The sequence below is a fragment of the Papaver somniferum genome, chromosome 6 (assembly GCF_003573695.1).
Source record: "Papaver somniferum cultivar HN1 chromosome 6, ASM357369v1, whole genome shotgun sequence".
NCBI classification, from domain to species: Eukaryota; Viridiplantae; Streptophyta; class Magnoliopsida; order Ranunculales; family Papaveraceae; genus Papaver; species Papaver somniferum.
In genome coordinates, this window is record NC_039363.1 from 45,084,031 (window position 1) to 45,094,175 (window position 10,145).

Sequence of the window (10,145 nt, forward strand, 5' to 3'; positions counted from 1 at the left end):
CTTGAAACAATCCATGAACAATATAGCCACGGTTTGCAAAGATTGCATTCCTTATAATTTTTTGTTTTAAGTTCATGAACTACCGAGTTGAGATATCATCATTTTGAGTATGCGTACCTTAGCTACCGGATTTGAGTTTACAAACTCAGCAGAAATTTTCGGTTCGAAAAATTCTGTGGGTACGCGTAACTAAGGTGACTGGTTTACTAGTTTGCAAACTTACAAACTCCAGCAGAAAGTTTCGGTATGAAAACTTCCGTGGGTACGCGTATTCAACCTGTCTCCTTCACCAATACCTCATGCACACATATGCACATACTTGGCTTCCGGTACATGGATTTATACACTAATGTGCGAACACACTATATATGCTTATATCCATAGATGGTAATCTCAACTCTACATTTCAATCATTGAAACATTCTTCTATAATGTTATAACAATCGTTATTCACGACTATCATCATCAAAGCTATTTTCAAGATTGAAACGTCATCATAACTTACGTCACGGGTAAAGATGAAAATGGTTAAAGCGAAAGCTTACCAACACATATTTCGAGAAAAAGATAGGCGAATAAACTCGGCTCGAAATAGCAAATGTGTATGTATGAAAACTATTATACTTAAATGACTTTGTCTCAAGAGTAGGATGTAGAATAGACTTTTGAGTGATAGATAAGTTAAAGTCTCCACATACCTTTTAGTCGGATGAAGTTCCACCGGTTCCTAGAGTAGTTCTTCGTCTTCGTAAGATGATCGCCATGGAGTCTGGAGCTTCAACTACACTTCACTATCCTAGACCGATACTTAGTCATAAGTAAACTAGAAATCAAGACATATAGTTTTGATCACTAATATTGACAAACATGCTTGAGATAGCGACGCATGCGAGTTCGACCGAGCAATTCTCTAACATTTACGAACCCCGTTTGCGAACGAAATACTTGTATAAAATCCAGGGAATATCGTTTGCATACCAAGTTTGTGAACTGGAATTTCAGTTACTCCCGTTTGCGATCCCAGTTTGTGAACTGGCTTGTCTTCGGTATTCGATAAAACTTTTTTTGGTCGTAACTTCGTCGTCCAAACTCGGAATGACCTCATTCTTTTCGCATTCTTTTTCTCTTTCGTTTCTCTTAAAGATGGTGATAAGAAATCCTGAATTTGAATGAGTTAATCTTGGTATTTGTCCCGTCTCTTGATTTTGAGCGGTTTGCTCCTTTTTGTCGCACTTCTTCCACTTCTCTTGTACTTGGTCACTTGGATACTTGGAATACTTCTCTTTTTAGCTCTTTTCAGCACTTTCTAGCCCCTTTTTGGATAATTCACCTAATATAGGCAAATAAGAGAAAACAACAGTAATAATACGAATACATGCAAGAATAATAGCTAAAACAAGTATGAAATGTACACTAAAATCATGTGAATTATGCACTTATTTATGGTCATTTGGAAGTAGAATACATAGCCTCTAAGCCATATAATTTTAGTACTGGCTAATTCCCCCTTATTTAATTAAAACTAATCTACTAATTAGTTAAATTAATTTGGTTAATGCAAATCAGTTAAATAAAGTTATGGGTTATTATTTATTTATTTTTATTTAACTTATGAACTTTGTTGGAAGATTTATTTAAAAGAAAATGTAACAAAAATGAGTTACTCTTATCAAACACTTCTCAAAATGGAATTGTACACGATTTTGTTGGTTTAGTTCTTTTAAATGACTGAAGGAGTTCAGGCTTTCAGAATTCAATCCATCAAAATTCGTCATGCTAGACTTAAAAAAAACATGCCGACAACCAATAGTTGGTAATAAAACAAAATGACAACTTTTAATAGTGACCGTCAAATATCATCATTGTTATTTGTTAGAGCATTGCTCATTCGAACTCAGAAGTTTTTCATCTCAATCTTGTTGCCAATGTTAGTTGCACAAAACCATATGTTGATTTCTAGTCTACTAAAGTCAAGTCTCGGACTAGGAATAGAGTATGGTAGTTGAGTATCAGACATCACTGAATAACCCTCGAAATTTGAAGACTGAAAAACAAACAAAAAAAATCTGCGAGAACTTTATCAACAAAGAGTTATGTGAAGACTGACATATCCTATTTACTCACAACATTTACCATTTTATCTTATGATACTATATCGTATGATTTTAGTAGATTTTGTTAGAGCACTGCTTAGTCGAACTCACAAGTTTTGCTATCTCAAGCTTATTGTCAATGTTAGATGCACAAAACTATATATTAACTTTTGGTCTACTAAAGTCAAGTCTCGAACTAGTATTAGAGTATGGTAGTTGAGTATCATACATCACGGAATAACCCTCAAAGATTGAAGACTGAAGATAAAACGAAGATATTTGCGATAACTTCATCAACAAAGAGGTATGTGAAGACTGAACCATCCTATTTACTCACCTAATTTACCATTCTATCTTATGAGACTATGTTGTAAGAAGAAGTCTCAAGTCAAGCTTGTCTTGATAAATCTCTCGAAATATGATTCAATCAATGGATGTTCTTAGATCCTTAACAATCTTGGTTAAGAACGATTTATTGTTCATGAACTATTTTTGTTTCAAGTTAATTATGGGATATCCCATAGTTTATCCCACAGATCATATCCAACAATGGGTAGGACCGTAATTCTAACACTTGGGTCACTAGTAGGATGACTTTGAAAAATGGGAACTCATCCCTCCTTACACAGGACGAATCGTGGGATATAACCCGCAGTAAGTCTATCATATTCGATTAATTAGATCATGCCCAACGATGTTTATATATGTATATTAAGGGGAGATGAAAATAAAACAGATTTATTAATTTCCAAACATATGATTCGATAGGAGCATCTCCAACAATGAGTGTAAACTTCTTACGTGGGTCTTTGTAAGACCTTTATTTAGGATTTACGCATATAGTAAATATATGACTCAATAGTTAATAAATTATCTCCAGTAGTATATGATTTAACCCTTAGAATAACTAATGTATTATTAATGCGTTGAAGGGGTACGTTATACCCCCATGACACTTGAGAGTTCCATGTAATAATTGTTAAAGCACTGCTCGCACTACACCATTTTAAGGTATTAGCAACTCAGATTAGCAACAACACTGGTGCCGTTGCCAATTCCCGTTGATAATTTTCGCAACGGCAGTCTGATGTTGCTAATTTTGCAACCACAAAATTTCAGTTGCGAATAGCAACTGCTGGGTGTTCAAGCATGCGAAATGGGCGTGTGGTAGGGAACACTAAGAGTAGTTTTTATGCCCAAGTCAAACTTCGATCAAGTATTCTGCTCTTTTTTTTCCACCCATCAACCATATCTACCCTATATCCAATGCCTCAGTTTTCCTTCTCATTTTTTCTCTGCCACGGAACTCATCTCTTTTTCATCTCCTCTCCATAGAACTGAAGCCCCGATGAACTTCCAGGGGGTTAGTCGTGGGAGAGTTTGAGAGATTTTAATGTATTTAGGTTTTCTCCTGTTAGTCATGAGGGAGTTTGAGGGAGTCTCTCCAAATCCCCGTTAGTCGTGGGGAAGTTTAGAGGAGTCTCCTAAACTCCCTAGAAAACACCTGTTAGTCGTTGGGGAGTTTAAAAAAAGCTCTTGAACTCCCTGTTAGTCAAAAAACCCTACAATACTAGGGAGTTGGTTGCTTTGGGGAGTTCGAAGGAGTTTTTAGTGTATTTTGGTCTCACAACAAATCTCTCAAAAGAGTAGAGATTTGGGAGGAGTTTGAGAATGTATAGCTTGAAAAGGGTCTCAGTGATTTTCTAATTTTGTTGTACTGTTACAGTAATCGAGCTAAGCGAGTATTTTCCTCTGCACCAATTACTAAGCGATATAGTTTAATATCTCTTAAGACAGCTGACGGGATCAACATTTTGATTCAAGGCCTTATCTCGTTCTCAGGGAAATGGGTTTTCTCCAGAGGTTGTTACTACTACTACTGTGTCTTTATTCTTCTTAGATATAGTTATGCCTTTTTGATTTGTCTTGTCTCATGTTGAAATGGAGTAATTTTAGTTTGTGCATATAAATTGTTCTGCAAATGACTAAATGCGTAAGCTTCGTAAACAAAAAAAATCCATATGAGTTATGCTTTTTAGGTTACAAGTGATGTTATGGATTACAACCTGCATTATTTCAGTCCTTTTTCGGTTATTAGTTTATTGCGAACAAATGCATTGGCAAGTCAATTTTGGTCCTTGTTGAGGAATTTAGTATTATCTATTGATGGATACCTACACTATGAGCAGGTTTGCAGTCGTTTCATTGTGGGGTTTCCATTTGGCTGGGAGGATGTTGCTGATCAATGCTTGGACCAACATCTGCTGGTGATGGTGCTCCAATCTTCCTTTCCTGAGTCAAAAGAAGTGCCGACTTCTCTTTCCAACAAGAAGACGTTCACTAACATGAAAAGTGAAGAACCGGAAGATCTTAGTTGCAGTTATGATACTGGTATGGATGAAGTTGTAAAAGATGCTCCAGTATCTACAAATTCTGATGTGAAAAATGCTGATCCAGGCCACTGTTGATGTTCCAGTAGGCATCCTGAGAGTACAAAGTTGGCTAAAGCCAAAGGTGGAGTTAAAAAAGGTAAAGTAGGTCGGAAGAAGAAGAAGGGAACAAATTCATGTTCTATTTCTGGGTCTGCTGGCTATGGAGTTGTACAAGTACATCTCAAAGAGGATATAGGTCATGTTTTTGAAGGAAAACTGGAAAGATCTGTGTCAGAAATGCCCATTGCAGCCAGTCATAGTGTGCAAGAAAGATCTGGAAGTTGCAATTCTAGCACAACCAGGACAACGACTATCTCACTCTCCTTCGCTGCAGTTTCCTGCTATTCCAGTCCTTGAATTTCTCCTTCTTGCTGCGACACCGACACACACAATCAGCTCCAGCCCCCATATCTCAGCACACAGCATTGCTGCATTCCATTGTTCTCTGTTAAGCTTCATTCCATCATCGCCAACATCGAACTCATTTCAGTCCCTGGTTTCGCACCACCACCACCATCACCAGTACCATTTAGTTCAAGCAACAGCATCTCAATTCTTTCCATGATGTAACTATAACCACCTGCAAGTCAGGTTCAATACCAGACTCGTCTCTGCTTTAATCAGTTAGCATCCATTCCCTTCCGTCAACACTCATACCCATTTCATACAACTGTAGCTCAATTCCATTCTAGACCTTGTTCACCATTGCCATGATCAGCTGCACATTCACCATCTCATTCTCTATAGTTGATTCCGCCTTACCTGACTGTCACCACCAATACCCACAGCCATCTCTGGCAGCAATATCAAACTGCAGCACCATCTACACTGACTCTCACAATACTCCTGCTCTTGACTGCAATCCCAGTTCAACATCAAGCTTAATACCGCCACCAACTGATCAAACATTCAACACACATTCCATTTCCAGCTCATCCTACCAGTTCAGACTTGCAATCTCCCATGGCCTCACTGCAACTTCACTTCCATACCCGCTTCAGTTCGTCGCCATACTGCATCTCCATTATCTCAGGTCATCACCAAACTCATCAATCGAACCCATTTGTTATCTCAGTACATTCCCTCTTCAGACACAACCACAGACTCAAGCTTTCAATAGCTGTGCTGTGAACAGAACAGCCTACTTCCCTGCAATGCACAGACTCAACACATCTGCAATCTCCATAACCAGCTGCTGCAAAAACACCAACTTTTCTTCCCTGCAACCTCAGACAACTCCCATCTCAGTCCATTCCTTTCTTAGCCAACCGCAAACGCACAACTGCAAGGCACAGGTTCAGCTCGTTACAATCCACCAACTTCAGACCAATACCACAGGTTTAGCTCCATAATTTCTACAGCATTCCTTCCCTCGACATCATCATTTCAAATTCTTCTTAACGGCACCAACACTGCCTGAATTCAACCAACAGTACCTTCAGCTTCTTATTTTCTTTGTTGCTTCTTGTATCTTCTTTTCCCTACAAATGAAACTAGAGCACTGGGAAAACCCATCTATGTTTTATGCACCCATTCCAACCTAGTAATGAAATAGAAGTAGAGAAAATGACGGCAGCTGCTTGTGAAGATGATCATAAAAACCCGTCACTGAAATTGAGCTCAGCTCCCTTTTATTGTTTCTTAAAAGAGAATGAGTTAGGAGTGAACTCTCTCAAACTCCCCCAAACTCCCTCTAATAAACTCTCTCAAACTCCTTACACTCCCTCAAACTCCCTGAACTCAAAAACACCAAACTCTCTCAAACTCCCTACACTTTCTCAAACTCTCTTAAAATTCCTGAGATTTAAAATACACTCAACTCCCCTGAAATCACTCGAGGACTAACCCCCTCTTCATCTCTTTCATCTCTTTCAATCTGTACCCACTAAAATCAACAACCAGGGTACTTAAAACCCTAAGAAGACGATCCCACTTCGTGCTTCTCTTTCGCCTCCGCCTTCTCACTTTCTTCTTCTTATCTTTCTCCTCTCCCTTGTCACTTTTTTCTGATTTACTTTCGAGAATCATAAATCATCAACATCATCATTTACTCTTTGGAGAACCCACCACCATCAGCAGCACGATCAACAACATCATCTTCTCACGATTTCTTTCTCTCTCTCAACCGAAGACTCTGACTCTTCCAACAGAGGAGGTAATAATCAGATATTGTTTTGGATTTTTTTCTCCCGATTTATCTGATTCCTATTTTATTTTTTTTGTGATTGATGGGTGATACTTGTTTTTGTATGATTTATTTGATTCATGATCATCAAGTTCTACTATGACTACGGATCTAGGTTTTTCATAGATTTAAAAAAAAAATTGTTTCACTAGTTTCTAAGGTGGTTCTGGAATTAAAGTTTCGATTGGTTTTAATTTCTAATGGCTTAATTTGTTTTTACCAAACTCAAATTAGTGTTAATACCAAAAAAATTTTACCGAAAAGTGAAAGCTATAATTCCAATTGTTAGTGTTAATACCATTTGAGGTAGTGATGTTGTAATCTGAACTTCATTTTTTGTTTTACAGACAATGTCATAGTTCCTTTTCATGGGTTTGGTTTTAATTTCAGTTTGTGAGTCAAGGTTTGAGTTGTTATTGTATTTCTTCACATCTGGCTGCAAAGTTTGCTATATTTTTGGGGTATTTATAAGTAGATTCAACCATTTTGATCTGAGATTTACATGGTCCATTTCCATTTGGATTTTTTTTTTTGATGTATCTTTCTAGAATGTTGGACATCTCTGTTTATAAGTGTTTTTCAGGTACTGGGAGAAGCAGTCCAAAACAGAAGTAATAAGAAAATTATATTGAGAAAAAAAGAAGGGCGAAAAACAAATGTTCTTTGAGATGCTTACAGATTACCTGGTTCTTTGAGATGTTCTTTGAGATGAAAAAAAGCAGATATCTCCCCCTCTCTTTCTTTATAAGATTGATTACAATACACTCTGTATTAGTAATTGATAAACACTTTTTTTGTTTTTTCAGTTTTGTTAAAATTTGCAATGGGTAATTTAGTAGTATGGCTTGCAGCAATAAGGCAGCGCATCAAGAAAGATGTAGATGAAGTTAATATTTCTAAACCCTATCACTGAATCTCAAACTCAGCCTTGTTTAGTTTGCTGTTGAATACAACATGTTTGTAAAAATGCTTAACAAGTATTTTGTCCTCTATGTCTTGACTCTTAGTTTTTTTTTAAGTATGCGGTATGTTTAGATATCTTAAAATCAGTAGCATTTGTAGGTGGTGTGATTGAACAATGTAGACCTTAATTGTAAGAGGGAGGCGGTTCCCATGCTGAGGTATAAGAGCCAACGAAGAGGTACTATTTCCTCCCCTCTTATTTATATCATGATTTAGCCTCCAAAGTATGAGCTGATAATGATTCTCCCTAGAAGGTATAACTTGTTTCGTGAACGTTGATTATTTGAGTTATGTAATTCTGGATTTGTTGTGTTTATTAATATGGTATAAATGGGTACTACAGATGGGAGATTCCACTATGGAGGTTATTGATGAAAACCTGGAAGCCCAACGACGATTTCAACGTGATGTTTGTTTGTTCAATTCGATCTCTCTACTGGCTCTGTGATTAGGCATCTATGTTTTTTTGTAAGTTATAGAAACACAATAGCACAAGTGAATGATGTGGTTCGCTGCCTGGATTTTCTTTTTGTCTAGTTCATTTTAAAATTGTTCGTTAATTTTAACCAGGAAAGCTAGAGCAAGCAATTGAGCATCTTACAGAGGCAATTATGCTGAACCCAACATCTCCAATTATATATGCAACTAGAGGTAATTTGCGTTTTTAACTTGTGTTCTAAATCCTGTTACTTTATGCATCTGTTGGACATAAAAAATAACCTGGTATAATTTTATTTTATTTTTAAATTTTTAAAGGAAGAGCCTTTTACAGCTGAAAAAATTGAAGAAATCATACAAGAAAATCTAGTTCTTCATCTTCACTGGATGTGTATAAGACCACAAAACACTTCAAATTGTTCCAGGTGACTCCTCGTTTCATATCCTACTATGCCATATGCATAGTACATTGCATATTTTAGTAGACATTCAATCCTTTAATTGTGCGGAATTGTTTATGGACATTCTAGTTTTCTAGGTCTTAATTAGTTCTATATTAAAAAAGGGATAACATTGGATTCCCTATTAACAAAATTATTTTCCTCTTTTTTTTTGTTTTCTTGTTGTCACCTTACAACGGTAACTATGGTGATTCTGTGATACTTGTAACTTTGAAAGAATTTCATCGCAGACAGGTTATATGACATTCATAAATAAGCAGCACTACTTGGGCTATTGGTTAACCCCATACTCTTCTGATGGTCTGTTCTTTTATCATTAACTAACGTAACATTATTGTTGGCTGCAAACATAAAATAATCGAAATCTAGGGCTTAATCTTTTGTTTCTGACCTTAGTACTGAAACATCAAGTTGGTTATTATGCAGGTATTTGGTCTTAAGTCATAAAGCAGTACTCTGGTGATATTTTAGAAGCAGTTGAAATCTTTTCTGAGGAGATTGGTTAAGCAAGCGAAGTCTGGTGATACTTCTGGTGATATTTAGTCTTTCTTTCCCTGTTTTTATAAACAGGTTACCCATCCATTTATAAACATCAACATAGATCGAATATTGTATGTCAGTCACAACATACATAAGTTTACTTGTGTACATTTGTTTCAATTGAAGAATCCTTTCTTTAATAATAATATTATCTAGTGGTGATTCTCAACTACATTTGTATCAGTTTTGTATTGCCATTGTAGTTTGTATATCTGTGTGGATGTTGAATATGGTGAATTAGGTAATTGCAGGGGGGAAAATGTGGGGGCAATGAATTTTGACTAGGTCAATAAAAAGAGACTTGACATTTTTTTTGTGGTTGCAAACAATTAGCAACTTCAGTCTTCTGTTTCTAAATTAGAACCATAACCAATAAATTAGAACCAGAACCAACAGTATCTAGTTCCGGATAAGGGTATTCCTGTAATTAGAAACAAGTTAGCAACAACAAGTTGTTGTTGCTAATAAAAAAATTCGCAAAACCAAGCGTTGTTCCAAATGTCCGTTGCTGACCGAGATTCGCAACAAAGCTTATGCCGTTGCTAAAAATTGCGACACCGTGTTTAGCAACAGCGAAAGCCTGTTTGCGACCCTGTTTAGAAACAGCTATAATAGGTTGCTAATACCTTAAAATGGTGTAGTGTCGGTCGAACTTGCATGCGTTGCTATCTCAAGCATGTTTGCCAATGTTAGTGATCAAAACTATAAGTCTTGATTTCTAGCCTATTTATAGATGTCTCGGATTAGGATATAGATTGTGTAGTTGAGCTTAGTGTTCACTGCGTTCATCATTTGAATATGAAGAACTACTAAGGGGAGCTTGTGGAACTTCATCGGCAAAAAGTATATGGAGACTTCTATCACTTGGAATGTCTATTTCTACTCTATCTCCTATATTGAGACATAAGTCGTATTACGATATAGTTTTCTATATACACATTTGAGATTTCGAGCTGAGTTTAACTCGCTTACATATTTCTCGAAATATGTGTTGGCAAGCTTTCGCTTCGACCAAGTTCATCTTATATCATGT

The 10,145-nt window shown here is 36.6% G+C and overlaps 1 long non-coding RNA gene across 10 annotated transcripts; it reads left to right on the top strand.

The window, feature by feature from the left end:
* Nucleotides 1–6,303: 6,303 nt before the first annotated feature.
* LOC113287443 lies at nucleotides 6,304–9,281 on the top strand. Of its 10 annotated transcripts, none has more exons than XR_003330070.1 (6): nucleotides 6,692–7,851; nucleotides 8,017–8,141; nucleotides 8,244–8,324; nucleotides 8,430–8,536; nucleotides 8,803–8,872; nucleotides 8,999–9,281. It is a non-coding gene; the product is annotated as an uncharacterized LOC113287443 (long non-coding RNA). The 10 variants fall into 10 exon arrangements; XR_003330069.1 differs by having other exon boundaries at nucleotides 6,693–7,851; nucleotides 8,807–8,872; XR_003330061.1 differs by adding an exon at nucleotides 6,304–6,680 and having other exon boundaries at nucleotides 7,294–7,851; nucleotides 8,430–9,281.
* The last annotated feature ends 864 nt before the right edge of the window (nucleotides 9,282–10,145 follow it).